The sequence below is a fragment of the Marmota marmota genome, unplaced genomic scaffold, assembly GCF_001458135.2.
Source record: "Marmota marmota marmota unplaced genomic scaffold, marMar, whole genome shotgun sequence".
Taxonomy (NCBI): domain Eukaryota; kingdom Metazoa; phylum Chordata; class Mammalia; order Rodentia; family Sciuridae; genus Marmota; species Marmota marmota.
Window position 1 is genome coordinate 37,211 of NW_026000143.1, and position 22,900 is coordinate 60,110.

The 22,900-nt window shown below is 47.0% G+C and overlaps 1 non-coding gene across 1 annotated transcript; it reads right to left on the reverse strand.

Moving 5' to 3' along the window:
• Positions 1–19,520: 19,520 nt before the first annotated feature.
• On the reverse strand, positions 19,521–19,593 carry Trnam-cau. The gene has a single exon. It is a non-coding gene; the product is annotated as a tRNA-Met (tRNA).
• Positions 19,594–22,900: the final 3,307 nt, after the last annotated feature.

The window sequence follows — 22,900 nt, forward strand, 5'->3', positions numbered from 1 at the left end:
TATTTTTTAAAAATAAGAAGAAAAATTTTTAAAAAAAATAAGAAGAAACATAGCTGGCGATATATAGTTCAGTTGGTAGAGTGCTCGCCTGGCAGGCACGAGGCTCTGGGTTGGATCCCTAGCACCACACACACACACACACACACACACTCACATACATACACACACACACACACACACACAGTGTTGAGGGCTGGGGTTGTGGCTCAGTGGTAGAGCGCCCGCCTCACATGCATGAGGCCCTGGGTTCCATCCTCAGCACCACATAAAAAATAAATAAATATGTATATATAGTGTCCAACTACAGCTAAAAAAAATAATAAGAATTTTAAAAAAGAAGCAGCTGAAATTGATTTTAATAACATAACCCCATAGAGCCATAATATTACCTTTATGTGACTAAGTACTAGTAATGAAGTATTTGTATTTTTTTGAATGACACCCTCAAATCTGACTCTCTCTCTCCAGCATATCTGAACACAGCAGCCAAATTCCAAATTTGAGAACTGGGGGTCCCCTTACATCCAAGATGTAAGCCTTGGTTTAACCCCTTTATGTGCTAGAGGGGAGGGATACAATTCCTTGCTCATGGTTTCTCCCCAGGCCCAAAGAGCAGCAGAGACCTGAGTGACAGCAGGGAGCTCCAATCAGAAAAGGCTTTCCCACCTAGGGTTGGTCACAGGCTCTTTCTCATCGGAGACATGGGCACCCAAAGGAAGATGGGTTCCCAGGGATCTGGGGACACATGTCCTGTTCTCTGTCCACAGCCTTGACTCTGCTGTTTAAATACACTAAAGACAAACTTCTTATTCCGCCCTTTGTAAAATCTGTTTCCTTCTGTGGACAAAGTCCCACAACTAATAAGCAGCTGGGGTTGGGATTCAGGATGAGCTGTATCTGGCTGCAAAGCCAAAGCACCTCCGCCAGATCACAAGACGCTTGCAACATTCCTTACTCTCTTCCCATTTGCAAAGTGACAATTATTCAGAAAAGCAGGACTTGTGAGATGTATATATAAATGCAATCCAGTCCCATGTGTTACCTAGTATAATAGGAACAGAACCGTCTCGTATACATCTGAGTCCTCTTGGGCTTCCCTTTTCAGGATCCAGGGAATCCTGACTCAGTTTACATCAAGGGCAAACCCCCTGCTAGAATTCATGACATCCCCCCCCTTTTACACATCCAAATATAGGTTGATATTGGAAATGTAGTAAGTTGAATCAGGGTCGATCCGTTCATGAGCTCCTCAAAGTCTGGTTTGATCCTAATATAGAGGAGATGTCCACCTGGAGAAATACGGTTCCTTCCCCATCTTGAAGAAAGAGCTTGGAGAAGACACCCCAGGAGGTCCCTTTGACTTGACTGTTTTTATTTCATGGGAGGGACGTCTTCAGAAACAGTTGTCTGTGGTTAAGCAAAATGGGAACTTAAAGCTGAGGGGCCGTGGTCTTTTCCCACTTCCTACCAGCACCTGTGCTCCCTGACATTGTAACCATAGAGGCTCACAGTGGCTAACAGGTCCCCGAGAGAGACAACCACAGGAGACGAAGCCATGGGACAGAACAATCCCCTGTTCGTCTTAATGCAGTAAAAGTACCTAAGCAGGTATGAGCTCAGAGTCCCTAGGTGGTTGACAAAGCTTGTACCCATGTAAGGACTGTCGACTGCACCCCCCAATGCTATTGCCCCAACTCTGTGACCCTGATGAGCCTCACACTTGCTTATGTATAAAAGTAGACGCTCCAGTGTGCTCAGGGCTCAGACTTTGGGAATTATCCCTCTGCATCATGGCCACACTAATAAAGGGTTGGCTTCCAGATCTCAGTGACCTGACCCTCATTTCCCCCTGCATTGTCCCACCCGGGGTTCCTCACAAATGCTTGGAGACCACAGGGTGCAAGAGAGCCCATCACAGACCGCAATCTGCATATGGTTCAGGGAAGAAAAAAAAAATCTAAATGGCTGTCAATCAACTGAGAGGTAACGCAAGCTTGTCAGTTGGGGAAATTGGAAATAAAAAAATAAGAACAGAGTGATTTTATTTGCCACAAGGATGATTTTATTCCCTTCCTTGCCAACACCCAGGGGATCTTGGCTGCAGAGAAGCAGCTACAAACAGAGATCTCTTGTGATGACGGGACTTCAGCAGCCTTTCTGTGATATAATCCGGCTGTAGCAATTAAAAGGTTATGTGTGTGTCCCTTCGGTCACTATTCCCTGGGAGTCTGTGTTCAGCAGGAGACTAGTTTATGTCACCAGCTGAATTGTGTCCCCACCAAACATAGAGACCCAAGATGCCAATCTACATGCCAAAGAGCGGGCCTCAAAGGAAATCATTCCAGCCAGCACCTTGATACACGAATTCTATTATTAGGACCAATAAATGTCCGTTGGACCCTATCTGGGGCATTGTCTTACGACAGCCCTGTTGACACTGATGCAGCCCAGGAGGACACCCATACACTGTCCCTGACCCTTGGCTGAATGAAGGTCCAGATGGATCCCATCACCTTTCAACCGCACTGAAAGGCTGACCTGCTGCAGGAAAAGACATTTCTTCCTAGAATATTCTGCAGGCAAGTGAAGAAGACACAGCTCCTTGTCTGATGGGACTACAGAGACTTGTGGTGTGGCACACTCTTAAAAAGCATAGGCTCCTTGTGCCTTTTTGTCTGTACGACGTTCTCTTCTTGTGTCAAAATTTTCCTGGTAAGGATGTTAGCATTTAAGGGAATGGACATATTGGTCATTCAAGGGTTAAAGTTCTCAGACAGAGATGAGGGGAAGTCCCCAACGTGGGTATCTGTTCTGGTCTATTCTGGGCATCTCCAGTTCTTTCCTGGGGAGATCCTTCCCCAGACGACTCCGCCAACCTCAGACCAGAGATATACCACGGTGGGTGGTGTGGGTTTCCTTGCTCTCTCCCTTCAAGGAGACAGAATTAACAAGAAGATCTTTGGCAGTCTCCAGGGAGCTCTGCAAAGAGTCTGCCTTCCATGTAGGGCAACAATTCCCCCTGACCATCCTGGCTGCCTCCCCAGGGGACACTCCCGTGGGAGTTTTTTCTACTCAGATCAGATAGAGATGAATCTGTGCATATAGGCCTCCATCCCCTGGGTCCCAGAATAAGGTCTTTGGATAAATATTTGAGTCGGAAAAACTAGAATCTGATAATTAGATATCCGCCCTACCACCCAGGTCCTGAAATAACCTAATTCTGTCCTTGTAGGTCCCCTGCAACTAATGTCCCCCACCCCTGCATATACACACACAGAAGGGAACCCAGATGGGGACTTGTCTGGATTGGTCTTCTCTGGGCTGTTCTCTTTTACCTGTAGGTGTCTCCTAATAAGCAGTTGTAAGGGTCTGGGGTCAGGGCAGAGTCAACATGTAAACGTGCTCTGGACACTTTTGTGCCTAGAACCCTCTCTCTCTCTGGAATGCGTGTGCCTGGTGACCCGAGTTCTAAGTTCTGTTGGGTTCTAACGCTAAGACCTTGAGGTGGATTCTTCCAAGTTTCATTACCTGGGCCTCTTCCTACAAGAAGAGCCCCCCCCCCCAAAGCATTCCTTGGGGGGGGGCTGACTTGTCTTCTCTTGATCTGTGCCAAAGTATGCAAACAGAAATGGCCTTTCAGCCTCTCAGGAAGTGGTCCATGCACCTCTGTCCCTTGGGTGGAGGCTCAGATCAGGCTCAGCAGGTGCCCTGGAGAAGACTCGGACCTGGATGGGACCCTCAGAGCCTGATTTTTTTCCTTCAACTGAAATCAATCTGCATTTTTGAGCCCAAATTTGGCTTGGAGGCAGAATAAGGGTATCTGCACCCAAGAGACACGTCAGAAAGCTCAGACCTGGGTCAAACCCAGCTGCCCCTGGGCGCCCTGGCTCCCTGGACAGTCTTTTTTTTTTTTTAAGAGAGAGAAATACCTGCGGCGGCCACATGATGGCAGCCTTGCACAGACCAAGGCCAACCTGGGCACTCTGTCTGGTCCGGGCTCCTCGCCTGGATCCCAGGACTGGGGGGTGCTCACCTGCCTTCCTACATCAGTCGCAATTGGACACTCTGCACTTTACAAAGAAAAAAAATAATAAGCATTCCTAACTGCTCACCCCTGCCTGCTGGTCTTGATCCCAACCAGAGCAGATGTGATTCAAAAGAGAGCTCTGGGTCTTGCTCCCCAAATATCAGGGGGTGGGAGCCCAAAGTGACAGAATACACAGAAGAGATTGTTAAGAGGGGCTCGAGGGTGTGTCTCTTCAAGGGAAAAAAAATATTTGGGGGTTTCATTGTGAATCCAGGAAAGCTGATTCGAGATTTTTCTAATTCTCTAGGTAACTCCGTAGACTTGCCCATAAATGAATATATACTCACTAATCCGCTAAAGAATGCACCCTGTGGCCACGATGCCATCCATTTGGTTTCATGTTCTTATTCGGTATTTTATTTTATTCTTAATTACACATGACAGTAGAATCCAATTTGATAAAAATCATACTAGCATAGGACATATCTTATTCTATTTAGGAATCCCCTTCTGGGGGGGGGGGTGTGATGGTGGAATTCACTTATGTACTCTCCTGTGCATACGCAGGAAACTGATTCATTCTGCTGTCTTTCCTACTCGAATCTCTGCTCCCTTCCTTTTGTGCTTCTTTGGCAAATCTCCCGTGAACTTCTCCTCTTTCCCTCCCTCCTTTATTGTGATTTTGGCCTCCATGTATCCTCAAAACCAGGCCACCTTTGGTTGTTTGGGGGCTGGCTTGTTTCACTTAGCGCCATAGTCTCCATCCATTGACTGGTGAATGTCATAAGGTCATTCTTCTTTATGGCTGAGTAATATTCCATTGTGTGTGTGTGTGTGTGTGTGTGTGTGTGTGTGTGTGTATATATATATCATCATTCCTTTATCCATTCGTGTGTTGATGTGCCAGGCGTCGGGGGATATTGATCCAGGACAGCTCTGTCACCGCCGTTGTGTGCCAGATGGTTACACAGGGTCCTTAGGTCTGGCTTTCTGCTCTGAACAGTGAGTGACATTTCCTGCCTGCTCTCCCAGGTCTTTCTTGCTTTGGGGGTTGGTGGCTCCTGTGTCTTCCCATGGGGACTGGTCTAAGGCAGACATCTGGACAGATGGACAGTGGGCAGCGACGTGCTCAGCCTAGTACTGCCGAGGGCTTCCTGGGGACGCTGTGCAAACCTATTTCCAGGGCACTTAACCAGCAATAATCACTGAACAGGTAAGTTGGGGATGATGACATGACTCAAAGGTCAGGCAAGAAGTTTCTGGAAGGAATCAAGATTACACCTCTATAATGGTATATGTTCAGACCCCGGAGCCTGGTGATGAGGTATGGGGACTTGGGCACCGGTGGGGTAGAACCTGGCCTCCTGGTTGAGAGGAACTGCTACTTCCCTAACCTTGCTCTCCAGTGCAGGGGGATTGCCGGCATGGAAAACTGCAGGTGGCAGAGGAGCACAGGGATCATTTGTGTTTTCTGGGGTGACCTGGTAGCTCTCACTTTCCAAACTGAGTCTGAAGACCCCAGCCTGGTCTCCTCCCGTATGAAGTGGACACAGACAGACTTGAAAGCTCTGCGGGGTGGACAGTGGTTCCCCTGCCTACCAGAGGGGAGTCTGCCCAGAGGGTCCAGAGGCCCACAAATGACTGTAGGAAATGAACATGGAAAGCCGACCGCCATCTTGTGGCCACAGGGGAGGCCGGAAAATGGAATGGGGAACTGGGAGAGGAAAAGACAGTGATCCCTGAAACCAGCTATGCCTCCATCAGAGCTACCCACAGGGTTTTTAACATATAAAAGAAAATAACCTTGGGGCCAGGTGTGGTTGAACACGCCCGTCATCCCAAATGGCTCGGGAGGCTGAGGCAGGAGGATCCCAAGTTGGAGGCCAGCCTCTGCCCAAGCGAGGCCCTAAGCAACTCAGGGAAACCCTGTCTCTAAATAAAATGCAAAATAGGGCTGGGGATGGGGCTCAGGGGTCGAGGGCCCCTGAGGTCCATCCCTGGCATCATGAGAACTTTTCAAATGTTTAGTGCTACAGGGCTCATGCCTTCTGGGACATTAAGACAGCAAGAAGACCCCTCACACACACTTCAAACCCCAGTTCTTGCCACCAAGTCAGAAAGATGTCACACATGTCACTCAGAGTAACAGGCCTGCATTTCTTGAAAGGATAGACTGCCAAGTCCCCTCTTACCATGACAACTCTGGGTCACAGTGGCCTAGGCTGACTGGGTCTCATTGGATTCTTGACCATAAATTCACACATACTTTATGGTTAGAAGGAATTACGCTTATCTCCCTGAGTTTCAGAATCTGGTGGGTGGAAAGAGTCACCAAAATCCCCTCCTCTTCAGGGTGACTTGGGTTCCTCTTATGGACATTATTTCAGGCCTGCTCTCCTTCTGCAGAAAACAGACAGTTTGCTGAGACCAGGCTGGGGGTATTCAGACTCAGTTTGGAAAGTGAGAGCTACCAGGTCACCCCAGAAAACACAAAGGACTCCTGTGCTCCTCTGCCACCTGCAGTTTTCCATGCCGGCAATCCCCCTGCACTGGAGAGCAAGGTTAGGGAAATAGCATTTCCTCTCAGCCAAGTGACAGACCCAGTCCACTTTAGCCAGGCCGGGCCGCAGGTAAATTGCTTCTTTGGAAAAGAAATCATGTGGGGGGTCAGCACAGTGGGCCCACTTTATAGAATTATTCCCTGAACCTCATGGTCCCACCCCCCACTCACCTGTGTTCCCTGTCACTTAGGAAGCAGCAGTCCAGCCTAAGTCACACTGTGGTTGAGTCTGGGTTCCAAAGGGTGAGCCCCACACCAACAGGAGTTTCACCAGAGAACAGAAATGCAGATTCTCAGTCTACATCCCTGCCCTTCAGTACTAGGCTCCGGTGCATGCTTGGGGCTGACCACCTATGCACTGGTTTGGTCTCTCCTCCAAGAACAAGATCTTTTTCACAGTTTTACTCACTGACTGACACCCAGAGCAGACAGGAATCCAAGATTGGGCAGTTCCAGCCCAGATGGACAGACCCTGAGTCCAAGGGGCTGGGCACATGGTTCCCTAGTGCCCAGGAGTTGGGGATTCTATGACAATGTCCCCTTTAAGACCCTTAATCACAACACCCACAGCTAACAGTCAAAACCTTGCAAACGTTTTGATCTTTAATTCTCTTTTGTAGATGGGAATAATATCTACTCTGCTGTTGGAGAAACTCTACAGGGGGGCTAGGGCTGGGGTTCAGTGGTAGAGCGCTCACCTAGCATGCATGAGGCACTGGGTTTGATCCTCAGCTCCACATAGAAATAAAATATATTGTGTGCACCTAGAACTAAAAACTATATATTTAAAAAAATTTAAAAAGAAGCCCTAAAGGTCATGTCCCTGCGCTGTGACCACGTTTGGGAAGAAAACACTTTTCTTATATAAAGATCCTGTATCTGGTGTGCAGATCCCTGCAGTTTCAAGATATGACCACTAGATGGCAAGCGTGCGTTTTCCTGCCGGCTGCCCTGGGTGGCTCCCATCAGAGTCCCTAAGTGTCCCTTTGCTAAGGCCTGAGGTTACTGCAGGGTCCAGAAAGGGATGTGAAGCCAGGGTTTTTGACTACAGGGAGCGATGGCTGTAGTACTGTAGCAGGAAAATGCTTTACAATGTTCCAGGCCCTCCTCCTCCTGCAGGACCAGCTGACCATTTCCCCACAGCCTCAAGTCCTGGGGGTGGCAGAGATATGGTGACAGGCCCTAATAGTACAAATCCAGAGGAGGAAAGTGGTGACACGCTATTTTCTTCTCATAAAAAAAAATTTCCTCTGAGCCGGGGTTGGTGGGTGGCACATGCCTGGAATCCCAATGGCTTGGGAGGCTGAGGCAGGAGGATCAAAGCCAGCCTCAGCCATGGTGAGGCCCTAAGCAACTCAGGGAGACCCTGTCTCTAAATAAAATACAAAATAGGGCTGGGGATGGGGGCTCAGGGGTTGAGTACCCCTGAGTTCCATCCCTGGTACCAAAAAGGGTGGACTTTTCTTTTAGGATTGGTAGGTCTCAATCATGTCAGTGGGCTCCAGGGGGCAGAGGCCACACCCCTGGGTCTCTGATACCTGGATCTGCAGGCAGAGAGTGGCCTGGGGGTGGGGGGGGGAGCCCAGTCGGGAGGGGACTGGCGGTGTGGGAACTAGATTGGTTAACTTGCACCTGGTGAGCATGCTGGGGAGACGGCTGACTACCTGTAGGAATTAGCTATCTCCAGGAGGTCAGGCCCTGGGGCAGTGGTAGGTACATGCCCATAATCCAAGGGCTGAGGCAGGAGGGTTGCAAGTTCAAGGCCGGCCTGAGCAATTTAGTGAAATCCTGTCTCACAATAAAATGGAAAAGGGTCTAGGGACCTTGCTTCCCTAGCACCTCCCCTCACCCAACACACACACACACACACACACACTCCCTGCCTAGGAACCCTCAGGGTCAGCAAGTCCCCATTGTCAAAGAAACAGAGTCCCAACAGTCAAAGGCCTGGGTGATAACAAGCACTTAACAAGCACTTTGCATCCCAGAAGGGAGACAGTGACTCTGTGGGGAAGTGCAGCACTGCACAGAACATTCTAGAATGTGCAGGATCAGAAGTCAATGGGATTTTCTCGCAGCTGGAATGGGACTGTCCCAGGCCACCCCAGCTCTGGCCTGGGGCTGTGAGGTGGATGGCCTGCATATTAATGTGTGTGTGTGTGTGTGTGTGCATGCGCACACGTGTGCATGCAGGGGCAGTGCTCAATGACTCCCCGTGCATGCTTGGGATAGAGGACAGGGAGAGGCTCCTCCCTCAGTGGGGTTCCTGCTTAGGAGGACTCTTGCCTGGTGTTCAAGGAGGGGCATCTGGTGGACATCAACAACTGCCCTTGGACTAGAAAACTTTGGGCAGGATGGTAGAACTCTTGACAGAGAGACTGTAGCCACAATCAGGCCCAAACGGGTCATTCTCCTGCCTGTGGGCTTTAGGTTTCTCCTGAGAATATGCTGTGGGTCTCCCTCCCCCCCCTTTCCTCACCTACTAGGAGACAATCATGATGTTTGAAGCATTGGGGACATATAATGAACCAGAAAAGGCCCCCCGTGCGCTCCTGTGCAGCATGCGTGATCTGGCCCGGGGTTCCTGAGTTCAGCAGGAGCCCCATGAGAGACCAGGGGCTTCTTGTGGTCAGGGCTTATCCATCATGGTGATGTGCAGCATCCTGTCCCTACATGCTACATGTCCTAGGACCACCCCCTGCCACTGTGCACCATCCAAAATGCCTCTACACAGGCCCAATGTCCCCTGGGGGGGGCGTGTCTAATCCCAGGGGTTTGGGAGGCTGAGGCAGGAGGATCGCAAGTTGGAGGCCAGCCTCTGCAATGGCGAGGCCCTAAGCAACTCAGGGAGACCCTGTCTCTAAACAAAATACAAAATGGGGCTGGGGATGGGGCTCAGTGGTCAAGTGTCCCTGAATTCAATCCCTGCCAACAAAATAAAATAAAATAAAATAAAAAGATCTTGACCTAGCAAGTGAGGTTCTCTCCTCGATCCCCTCCAAGGCAGGCAGAGCCAGAGAGAGCTGCTGTGGCTGATCCCTCACACACAGGCCTATCTTTCTTTGTACATTTTAAACTTCAAAATTGGGGAAAAAAGCATTTTTTTTCCACTTCTGTGCAAAAATCCTTTTTTTTTTTTTAGTGGTTCCCCCTGCTCTTGTGTATCACAGGTGAAATTGCTCAACTATAGCTGTCCATTAGAGGGGGACTGGTTCCAGGATCCCCTGTGGGTACCACAGATCCAGTCCCTTATATAAAACAGCAGAATATTTACATATTACCTAGGCGCATTATTTTGTAAAACAAATCACCTCTGGAGGATTTGCAATACCTCATGTAATATAAATGCTATATAAATAGTTGTCACACTATATTTTTTAGGGAATACACGATAGGGAAAAATCGGTCACTCTGGTCAAAGAGTGGCATTGCATTTCCTGTCTCCCTCATGTCGGGGCTGGTGCCAGCTGATGAGGTCAGGCCCGTCACTGGGCCTAGATCATCTCGCCCACACAGTAGACATTTCAGCACCACTATTAAAACCTTGGCCCATGCCACCGGTGTTTAAGTGCCACTCAAGATGACCCTTGTTGGGCGAGCCAGAATCTCTGAGCAAAGTCCCCTTGCTGACCCTCAAAGGGCATGTCACGTGGTTTTTCAGCCCTTGAGGATTTGGGAGTTCCTAGTTCAACTCCGGGAGGCAGGAAACATAAACTAGAAAACTCTGCACATTGCAGCGTGTGCCCAACAGAGTCCGGGGGTGAGCATATAAACCAGGAGCCATCAGAAAAATTCTGGAAGCCCCTGGATGTGGGAGGGCATCTCTGTTTTGCAGGGTGACAGTGTTCTACCCACCTGCCCAGCCGGATGGTGCAGCCCACCTGTTAGATGTCAGGCTGCTTGTGACCACTCCCTTTGGATCTCTCCAGGGCACCAGGATTATTGCAAAGTGCAAGTTGACACTCTGGGGTCACGGCAGCAGATACCACAGGACAGAGAGTGGCCGCTGGATTCCATACCCCCACTGAAGCAGAAGGGGTTAGGTGTTGACTCACTGAGTTCCTGCTGAGCCTGGTTGTAATTCCAATGTACTCTTTGCAAAGTTTATATTGAGCCCTGGAGCAACTTGTAAAGAAACGGGTCACTTAAGCTATTATGTTTTGAATGACTTATAAAATTTCCTTTTATAGAAAATCCCCAGGTAGCATGACCAACTGGCCCACAGCTCAGGGACAGCTGGTCTCTCTTTCCAGAAAACCCCATTGAACAGCTAAAGGAGGAAATGGCTGCTCCCCCCACCCCCCGACAGAGGGCAGATTGGGGTGATCTGGAAATTAAGGAAGGATTGATTCTGTTGGGGGATGTGCCCAGGGAGCTCACCACCAAACCAATTCCTCAGCTCAGCACCTTGAATTCTTGGAAACAAAGCCATGGTGTCTCCCTGCTGAGAGACAGAACAGGTCTTTTTTAAAAAAAAACCTGCTTTTCTTTCAAGTAATTCCCACTGTAGCTGTAATGAAGAATATCAGAGAGTCGAGACAGACCTATTGGAATCCCCGGCTGCAGGCTTGAACTTGGACTTAGGTGAAGATCAGCCTAAACATTCAATCTGTTGAGCAGATCAAGAGTTTTTTGCAGCCATATGCACACATTTTGAGCTATTCCAGTGGGTCAGGTTGGTGGCTCTGGGGCTGGTCTTGCTCTGTGTGTTTGTATAACGGCAGCCACTTTGGAATAGAGCCGCATGTGGCTTCAAGAGATATGTTTTCCTTCCCATCTCCTCCCTCTGCCCCTCCGTAACCTGGGCACACACACACACACACACACACACACACACAAAAACCCTTCAGTTATCTGTCCAAGAAAAGACGATGTCACCTGGAAGAACTAGAAAGTGACTATCTCCCAAAATAATAGGTGGATTTCCACACTCCACCAGCCTCACCCGTGGGCCCCCTACCAGGGCACAGCTGGGATGTGGTCTTTGAATAGCTTCTTTAAAAACCCTATTCTGTTCTCTTATTCTTTTTAAAATTTGTTTGTAGTTGTAGGTGAACAGAATGCCTGTATTTTATTGGTTTATTTTCATGGGGGTGCTGAGGATCAGCCCAGCACCTCCTGCATCTCAAAGANAAAAAAAAAAAAAAAAAAAAAAGAACAAATACAATATTAAATTTTTTTTTTTTCCCTGTAGGACAGACTCACAGCCTCTGGAATTGGAGTCCCCTGTGTTTCTTCTTTGCTAGCAAAAAAAAAAAAAAAGCAATAAAACTTCCTTGTCCTTTTGCTGAAAACCTCATTATTGGATTGGCTTTGAGGACGGGGACCAAGATTTTAGGCAGAGAGAGGGAGAGCAGAGTGTGGGTCACAGCCCCTCTTCCACTCAAGTCTGCAGATGGTACACCAACCTTCCTCCCTGTACCATGAATTTAGGAGCAGCTTCTAGAAAGATCTGCTGCCCCTGGAGGGGACTTTGTTTTTATACCTTTTTTTCCAGGTAGTTAATGGATAGCCTCAAAGCCCCGAAACTTCAAGAAAGAAACTTTTCAAGACTCACAATCTTTTCTGACATATTTTGGTTACCTAAGCTATTAAGTACATTGTTTAAAATATTTCTCCTGTAAACTTAGCCCATCATGATTAAGCTTTTATATTGTCACCTCAATCACTAGGTGCTTGGCGACACAACTAGGCTACGTGTCTCTTGACCTATTATTCACTTCTAACTTTAAAGCATCCATGTAACTATTTCACGAACCTTTCATTTTAAAGCATACCTATAATTATTTCATGAATCTTTAACTTTACGGCATACCTACGATTATTGGTAAGCTTTCTTACTTCTATACTAAAGTCCCCATAAAACACACTTCAAGGAGTGAAAGTCGATTACTTAAAAGCCTTACGACTCTCAAGTGCCTCTAAACTATATCTACGTTAATTTTACATGATTCTATTTTTAATTTCCAAGGTAATTTGCTTTTTAAGATGATCTATTTAATTGCTTTCTTACAACAGTTTCCTTGATCCTTGGCCAAAGCACACCGATTCTTATGTCTTTGTAATCCTTAATTAAAGGGCAGGCACCTCAGCCCCTTTGTCATTTTATATTAACTGTGTGTTTCCAATTCTCATCATGAATTCCTGTGTGAGGCAAAGGAGGGTCTCTTGGTGGGGGAAAATGTACATTGCACAGGTTGTGGCTTTAGAATGGGGGTGCTGAGTGTCAGTAGTGATGCTTTTCTCAGGAACCTCGATTTGCAATCTTTTTCCCGTGAATTTCTTGAGCAATAACACTATTGTCTATATCCTGAGAGAGACTGAAATGCACTTGGGAACATGCCTTCCTTGCATCCTTAGTCTCGTTCTGGGAATTTTCCTGCAATCTCAAGCAACATGTACTTTTATGATTGATTGATGATTGATTGACTGATTGACGTAGCCCTGTTATGCATATCATGAGGATCCGAAACAAAACACTTCGCATTCCTAATGGTTCTGGTTTCCAGATGATGCAACCCTGCTCAGCCTACTCTCCCTGGGACCTGTCAGACAGGAGGTGCAGGAACATCTCCGACCAGTGGATGACCCCTCCTTTTTTTCTTAGCTCTGAGGACTTCCTGCCTATCTTAAGAATCTCCTTGGGTCTCCTGTGTCTCCTTCCTGATCACTTGGCAAAGCCTCTGCAGTGCCCCACCCTGTTCTCTGAATGTGGTGCAGCCCCCCAGCCCAGCCTTGCCTCTCTTCTCACCCCATCTGTGCCCACCGTCTCTCCTTGGTATTTTGCTCTTGGCTCTGACACCATTCCAGTCCCCATTTCACCTGGGGACCTCCCCAGTGAATCACCCTGCAGTTCTGCGATCCCTTGTCTTCTCCAACACCCGGTCCACCTGTGACCGCCTGAGCTCCCCGTGGTGATCCTGGACTTGGGGACTTAGCTGGACACCTTCACATATATTGAAAGTGTGCCATATACTGCGACTATTCCTGGGGTGACATTTGTGCCCTGCCTTAATATTACTTAAGGTCTCTGTGTAGCTTGAGTACCTGGCTCTGTGTCCTCCACCCTGAGGGCTGAGATTAGCCTCAGATCCCTGGAGGGGTAAGGGGGGCTGTGCTTGTACTTCAGTCTGGTCAGGGCCAGGCTGTGCCCTGAAGGGGAGCCTAGGGACACCCAGGTCCCCACTGCTGCAACCTGTGTGTGGGCTTCACCAGCAGGAAATGAACCCCAAAGAAAGGAGTCACACAAGTCTCTGTGGGCCTCCCTGCAGGAGTACTGTCCCTGCCTCTCCTGGGTTGGTCACTGAGGGCCACCTTTCCACCCTGCTGTGACAGGGTTGTGTATGGCACAGGAAGGGGGTGTGTTGATTCTGAGCCTTAAATAGGAACTTTCCACCACCCAGGATTCACTCCTACAGACTCCTGGGACCCGAGGAAACAGCCCTGAGGAGGAAGAGGAGGAAAGAAAAGGAGTCAGGAGTGGCTGTCACTGAGGCAAAGTGACGTTCTCAGGTGGCCCTGAGTCCCCTTCCTTCTGCAGGGCTGGGGGTGGAACTGCTGGCCTCCTGGGACTCTACAGCCTCCCCCTCAACAGGACAGGTGTGCCTGTACTCGGCCACTCACCTCTGCACTTAGACTCCATCCCACGGGGACCTGGTGGCAGGGACATGTCACGAGGTGCCACTAGGCATGGTCCTGGGAGTCCTCTGTCATTTTGTTGATTTTTTTTTTTTTTGTACTGTGGATTAAACTCAGGGGCACTTGGCCACTAAGCCACATCCCCAGCCCATTTTATTTATTATTTTATTTATTTTATTTTATATTTTATTATTTTTTATTATTTTATTTTATTTTATATTTTATTTTATTATTTTTTATTTTATTTATTTTATTTTATTTATATTTTATTTTATTATTTTATTTTATGTTATTTTAGAGACCGGGTCCCACTGAGTTACTTACAGCCTTTCTTTTGCTCAGGGGTCTTTGAATTTGTTATCTCCTGCCTCATTCTGCAGAGTGGCTGGGATTAAGGCCCATGCTTTGCTTTTTGGTGAGCACTTTAAACCCTGAGGCTTCTTTTTCCCATATTATTATTAGGGCCTCTGTTGAAATGACTCTTTTTTTTTTTTTTTAAACCAGAGATTAAACCCAGGGATGCTTAACCACTGAGCCACACCCCAACCTTTTTTAATATTTCATTTCATTTATTTTTTGGTACTAGGGATTGAACTCAGGGGCACTCGACTACTGAGCCCCATCCCCAGCCCTATTTTGCATTTTATTTAGAGACAGGGTCTCCCTGAGTGGCTTAGAGCCTCCCTAAATTGCCAAGGCTGGCTTTGAACTTGTGATCCTCCTGCCCCAGCCTCCCAAGCCACTGGGATGACAGGCACGCATTGCATTACAATACCTAGTGAAACACCTCTTTCTTAACTATGTACATTAACGTATTTTGTTTCCTTGCTTTTTGCTGAAGGTTGAAACAAAATACCTTCATGTTGTTTGTATGCCTACCCATCTAACAGTTGCTTTTGAGGCAGCAGGGTTGCAACCTTGTGGATTTCTAGTATCCCTGAAGGTTACTTTTATCTCATAGTTTAGGGGGAGACAGACACTAACAAAAACCGATGGAAACAATTTACAGTAGGAAACCAAATATCTCTTGCAATGAAATCTGCACTGCTGGTTGTTACAATCCTGAGAAACCATAGGATCAGCTCTTGTCCCCCGTGATAAGAGTAAGTTTACGTCAGAGTTCACAGTTTTACGTGGTAATCACGATATCATAAAAAGGATGTAGGATGTAATGATTATGAGGGAGGAGGAGCAAAAAAATCGAGGTCAAAATGAAAGAAAGCGTGGAAGAGAGAACATGAGAAGTGAGAGGAGAAAAGTAATAAAAATAAGACAGAAAATAGGAAATAGGAAAAACAAATTTAAAAAGTGAAAGATACAAGAAATAAAATATACAGGAAAGAAACAAACGTTCACAAGAACAAAATCCATATGCACTAACCCGCTGAGGCATTGAAATATTGATCTGGGAATGATAACAGTCTTCCAATGAAATGGTAGATATGAGGGAGAAAATAGGATATATGCATGCGTATGTCTCCCTGTTTGCTGGGAGCTGCTTCATGAACAGTCCCTTAGGATGGGTTCCAGGCCTTGGGGACAGTAACATTTCAATTTTCCCAAGTGTTGCTCTCGTTCCTGGACTCCATTCTCCATAATGCTCTCCATTTTCTGTGTCTTTCTTGATATTAAGCCCAATTTACCTAACTAACTACCTATCTGTGAATCTGGCTTCACTGATTCAGTGGAGTTGGGGGGGCCGAGGGGAGAGGCTCTCCAGAGAGGTCTTGATGGAGGCTCATGGAGGGGAGGGGAGCTGGGAAGCTCTGATCTTTCAGACCTGAACCACCCCCAGCAAAGCTGATTCCCACCTGAGCTCAGCCTGTCTCTCCGCCCCTTGGTCTTCTCCCAGCCCCTGTCCCTGCCATTCAGTGGACTGGGGGAGGTGGGTGTGGACTCTTTGGCCTCTCTGATCTGTAATGACCCCAGGCCACACGGTCTGGGAGCCAGACAGAAACTCTTCATGCCAGATTCTCCAAGTCTCCAGGCTCACTTTGGAGCTCAGTGGCATCTGCTCAATTCCTGAGCTGGTTTTGGCCTGGAATTCAAGGTCTGAGCACCTGGTCTAAGTTCCTGCCACTTTGGCATGGAGGTATTGGAGTCCAGCAGCCCTGGTTACTGCTGTTCACCCACAGAGACTTGCAGTGGCTAACAGGCACCTGCAGAAGAAAACCACAGCAGCAGAGGCAGGAGACCAAGCAATGGGGACAGTCCCTCCAAGCTCAGCGCAGTCAAAGACCCTCAGCTGCTTGAACTGAGGTTCAACCTTGCACCTTGGAATAGAATGGCACCAACTCCTATGCATTGCTCCGGGCTCAGACTTTGGGAACATCCTTCTGGGCTGTGCAACCACTAATCAAGCGTTGCTTCAGGGTCTTGGTGTCCAGACCCCCGTTTCCTGCCCCACTGCCCCTGCGCCATCAGGAGCCTGAGTCTCCTAGTCCATCCTCTCACTGTCTGCACAGTTCCCAGGAATGCCGTTCCCAACAATTTCATCTGGATACTGCAGATCAGTACCTACATGCTGAGGTCCTGTGCCACCCACAGGGCCATGGGGCAGTGGGCCACAGCAGGACACGACACCCAAGGGAATTCTAACATAGATGCGCAGAAATAATGGAGACTCACTAAGACCAGCGCTTCACCTTTTGAGGGGAGGTGAGTCAGGAGCTGCCACATAGGAACCCAGCGCCCCTGAGCCTTGAGTGACAAGAGTGTGGACATGTGGCCAGCCAGCCCTGGGCTGTGTGCGAGAACCACGGGCACTGAGCGCACAGGGTGGGCTGAGCCCTTGTGGCCCTTCTCTTTAGGGGGGCCTCCCTCTGATGTTTTTGCTTGCCCTGCCATGATCCCCACACAGCTCATGAGATGGGCGTGGCCTCCCCAGATGTCAGTCAACCTGCTGACAGCTGACATCACCAGCTAGACCCAACCCCCTGAACCCTGACCCCTTGCCTCATTTGACTGGCTTTTCCCCAATAAAAGGGGTCAGCAGGTGATCTCTCCCTCTCTCTCTCTCTCTCTCTCTCTCTCTCTCTCTCTCTCTCCTCTCTCTTTTTCTCTCTCTCTTCCCCGACCCCTAAAGTCAGAGGAGCCATCACAGGACCCAAAGAAAAGTCATTTCTCTGTCTCTGTGTGGTTATTTCGTGCAGCCCAGTTCACCTGGAGTGACCCTGAGTGTTTTAGTAGTGAGACGTGACAATTGGTGGCCTGTATGGGCATTCCAGAGTGATTTGTAGACATTTAGTGTAATGGAATCTCTCTCTAGAAGTTAATCATGCTTAGAATTGCAGAGTATTGTGGGCTGAATTGTAGAAAGTAAGTGAATTAGGTAGAAGAAAATCTGTGACATTAAACGGAATGTTTTTGTCTGTAGAAAGAAAAAAAAATTTTTTATAATTCTAGAGACCCTAAATAAATGCAAAGAGTCATTAAGATGACTAATGGGATGTGTTGTTAAGTTCAGTCCTCTCCCATGGGAAAAGCGCTTCTGTGGACTCTCTTGGATTGTTTTTGGAAATCTTTATATTTTGAAATAATATTAGGTAAATGTTTTGGGGGGTTTATGTGTAAGGGTCCGGCGAATGTCGGAGGAAGAGACCACCAAGAGTCCGCGGCTCATGCAACAGCAAAAGGGGTTTATTGAGGATCCAATCCAGCGCGCTGGGGCTCCGTGCTCACTCAAGAAGGGAAAGCAGCCCAGAGCCCCAAGCAGGGGCTGAGCACTGCTTAAGTACACTTTTTGGGGAGGGCGGGGACTTTACATACATCACAGTCTCCTTTAACAAATCATCATACACCGTGGGAAAATCAAACAACAACTCCTAAACATGATTAGTTCATTCATGGGCGGGAACAGATTGGGCGGGAGTGATAGGTCAGTTCTAAGGGGGGAGGTACATTCAAACTGATTGGTTTAGGCCCTGCGATGTCTACGTGCAAGGTCACACCGAGGGTCCTAGGTTATCAAACAACAAGGCGATCAGGGGAAATATTTACTGGGCGGTTTCCAAGCATTGTCTTAACAGCTACAGAAATTTCAGGTTTTGTGTGTAGCCTAGGAACTTAACATTACCTGGTCCTTTACATTTTAACTCAGGCCTTGCAGCTTAGAAACTTTACAATGCCCGGTCTTTTACACTTTAACTTCAATTTCTTTTACCCTTACATATGTACTAGAGTCTGCGCTTGGAGAGGGAGAAAAGGGGGGAAAAATTCGTGTTGAGACTTGATACAAGGATTCTTTACCTGTTAGAGAAGTGAATTTTATTTTCTCTTGTTTTTGTGAAGACTCACAAGGTTCATCCTGAACCTCTTTGCTACATTCCTGTCCTATGGATCAGAGTGGCTGTGACTCAGCTGCTGGGACAATTTAGCTGCTGCTCCCTATGGGGTCTGTACTAGACCCCCAGCCAGCAGTGCTTTAACCCTTAAACAACCTGCCCTGGGTCCCAAGGGCAGACTGCCTTAAGATCTGGTAGGAACACTGGCGTCTGCTGTTAAGACTCACTTTTAAAGTCCCACGTGCTGCAAGGGAAGGTACCAAAGACAGGAGAACACAGGCTACAAGTGCAGGTCACAGAGACAAGGCAGCCACCGCCCACCAGAGGATCCTGCCGCCTCCAGGAAATTCAGACAAAGGAATGCAACCAACTAGGGTCACCATGGTAACGCCCCAAGCCTGGCCTGTTGACTGGCTTCCTGGTCCCGCCTCCCATATGTTCCCGGGCTTCCCATTGGTCTGTCCACTGTCACTCAGAACTTCTGGTCCCGCCTTCCAGCCACGAACCTGCACTTCCTGTTCCACCCAGACCTGCCTCTGAGACTGCACAGAGCCTGGAAATGCTAAGGAAATATCTTTTTCAGGCAAAATCTAATTCCACAGGTTTCTAAGTTGCAGCCCTGAGCCTCACTTATTTTCAAAGCCAAATAACCTAATTTTTTCTTTATAGCTGTATTATGAAGACACATTGCAGAGTAATATGACAAGTTAAAGAAATTCATATGCTTTCTATTTTGCTTTTAATTCGGAAGGTTATAGGGATGCATTTGCATCGCAGGAACAAAAGCCAGCAATGTTCCTATGAAAATCAAGAAACCCTTATTCTAATTCCTGACTATATAATTGCAAGAAATGAGTAAATGTATACAAAGGTAGTATTTCAGCTACATCATGCCATGGCCCATATAAGCGTGCACTCCTAGTTAAAAATAAATTGAAATGGATCCAAATATGTGAAGAACCACGTGGTTACATAAAGTTAATATGATTATAAGTTATGCTCTTATTATTTTTGGTGGTGCTGGGGATTGAACCCAGGACCTTATGCATATGAGGCAGGCACTCTACCAACTGAGCTATAGCCCCAGCCCTATGCCCTTATTCTTTTTATTATTATTATTATTATTAGTTTTAGATGGACACAATATCTTTATTTATTTATTTTTTAAAGCTTGATTCTTTTTAATATTTATTTTTTAGGTGTAGATGGACACAACCCAATGCCTTTATTTTTATGTGGTGCTGAGGATCGAACCCGGGTCCTGCCCGTGCTAGGGGAGCGCTCTACCGCTGAGCCACAATCCCAGCCCTTTATTTTTTTAATTTTTATATAGTGCTGAGAATCGAACCCAGTGCCTCATACATACCAGGCAAGCACTGTTACCACTGAGCCACAGCCCTGCCCTTATTCTTAATATATATTTTTTTAGATATTTAAATAACCTGTAATTGTTAATCCATAAAACAATGAACATGTCTATATGTTAAATTAATACGAATTTATCTAATTGTTTTCTTCAACAGAAAACACATAATTTATATATTTCTTATACGTGCATTTATCTGATGCTCTGCCTTTTACTTACAGATATTTGAGATAGATTTCACTATAAATTTGCTTTCAAGAGATAAAACAACCATTGAGTGATCTCTAACTCTCAAATTATTGTACAAAGTTTATAAGATGATAAACAACTGTAATTCTGTCTACAGAAATATCCAAGGACTTTAACTATATTTTCATTGAGATATTTCTTCTTATCAAGGTACAATAATTTGTTTAGATTCTAAGGTTTTCAGAAATTGTTCCAAAGTACAACCAGGAAACATTCTAAAAGAAAAAAGAAGATGCTTCAACAGAGAGGAAGTACACATCGGAGGTCCTCAGAACAAGAAAGAAATCATCTTTGAGTAAAACAAGATCTTTATATTCTAGATTTTAATGATAGAAAAATTTCCCTAATTAAGAAAATCTTTATATCATTATCTAGACAGATATAGAAAGTTAAAACAATTACAAATGACATTTTTTTATGTACTGGACTGATGATAAAAATTTTTACTGATTAATTTAATTAAAATCACTATTTCCCTGATTTTACTATGCTGATGTGAGCTAAAATTTTGTCCATATTTTGACATGAAAAAAGACCTATTAAATTGTTTAAGTTTATTGGCACCTTTCCCAAGTGGATAAATTGTGCAAATGTCTTGCCCGTGCAACTTAAAGTGTCTAGAAATAATGGGCCTATTTTAGACTGGCCTTCCAGAATTGATAAAGATGATCAGGATGCCTGGCACCTGGAGGTTTATTGGTAATACCCTAACCCTCAGCGAGATGGCACCCAAAGGATGTTTTGATCTTTGACTTCTACCTTCAGGATATTTACACTCCTGACAGACCTAATAGACTCCTTAATGTGAGAAGTAAGAGATGATGAATATCCTGTATGCTGTAAGAATACAGCGCATCTTATTATATCACTAGTTATTGCCAATTAATATTTCAGAGCTATAATATGCTGAAGTTCATGTTCAGGCTTTGAAACAGGTGCATGCCAATTAACCAAACCTAGGCCAGCTCCTGATCTCAGGATCCTTGGAGTCACTACCTTAAATATGATTCCTTGCTTCTACAATACAGCCTTGGTGGCTAGGTTTTAAAACTTAAAACCTGGACTTTCTGATATTTGACTTACATTACTTCCAAGATCCTTTGTAGTCAGAGAAGGGCTGATGGAAGGATGGGAACTCAGTTAAAATGCTCTAGAAGCCACTGTAATAAGTATTATGAATGAGCCCTCTGCTCTATGGTTTGTGGAAAGGCCTAAATGTCGTGCCGGATAAATATGTCTGTGTTACTATGGCCAAATGCAATGTTTCCCAATAAAATTGGGAAAAAGATGAAGAATCTTCTGATGAGTGTTTGGCAGAGTAATAATAATAATAACCTGGATCTTCCAAGTTGATTGTGCTATTGAAATGAGATGTTTTCTACTAATTCCTTTTGTGTTTCAGTAGTAGATCATGATGACCTCAGATCAAGAATCGGGGGACTGGGAAGATATAATTCCCCAGTTGCATTTTTTTATATTAAGAAAGCGGGAATATGTCAGGAGCTGCCACATAGGAACCCAGCACCCCTTAGCCCTTGAGTGAGGAGAGTGTGGACATGTGGCCAGCCAGCCCTGGGCTGGTGCATGAACTATGGGCACTGAGCGCACAGGGTGGGCTGAGCCCTTGTGGCCCTTCTCTTTGGGGGGGGACCTCATTCTGGTCTTTTTGCTTGCTCTGCCATGATCCCCACACAGCTCATGAGATGGGCGTGGCCTCCCCAGATGTCAGTCAACCTGCTGACAGCAGACATCAGGAGCTAGACCCAACCCCCTGAACCCTGACCCCTTGCCTCATTTGACTGGCTTTTCCCCAATAAAAGGGGTCAGCATCTCTCTCTCTCTCTTCCCCTCCCTCTGAGGTGATGGGGTCTGTCTGGGGTCCATTCACCTGTCCACCCCCCCCCCAGGGAGGCTCGGCCCCTCTTTCAGGGCACCCACACCCTGCTCAGAGTCCGACCTCCTGGGACAGGGCCCTGCTCTCCACGCACGGCCAGCCGGCCTCCTGTGGGAAGTCAGCAGGCGGATGTCAGGTTCCTGTGTCCATCACGGTACCCAGCCTGCTCCTCTGCTCTGTCTCCTTCCTTCTCACGGGTGTCCCTGTGATCCCTTAACTCTTGCTGCAGTGACCTGGCCAGCTGAGTCCACACCAATCTAGGAGCTCCTGGTTTTGAGGGCAGCCTCCACACCCCTCCTTGGCGTTACTCAGGACTGAAGGGTCCAGGGTCCCCTGAGCACCCCTTCCTTCACATCAGGAGAAGCTTCAGCAGCCACCATGACCCACATCCTTAGAAACTGCCTTCCTCACACACTGGACATGAGCTCAGTCATGAGCCAACAGTGGAGCACCAAGTCCCAGAGCAGAAAGGAGTCACAGGCCTAGTGACCAATGGCCCTGTTACAACTAGGTAGTGACCAAAAAAACCAGAGGGTCCAATGGACCTCTCACCAGGGCCTCTTCCTTCTCTTTTACTCACCTCTCGTCCTCTAGCAACAAATCTGAAAAAAATGAAATAAATAAAAATAAGTGACCTACATTCAAACAGGTATTTATGGTCCCACAATTACCACCCAGGATCAGGCAGCCTGGGGACAGGAGGATTCCACATGCCTCTCCCTCTCCCTCTCCAGTCAGCTGGGCACCAAGTCCCAGAGTGGAAAAGAGGTGACATGGGTCTGGGGTTCCTTCATCTCCCCACAACCCAGGAGGACAGCCCCCCCCATACACACACAGGTACCCACATCCTCCACTGACACCCATCTGGAGTCAGGGCCTGCTC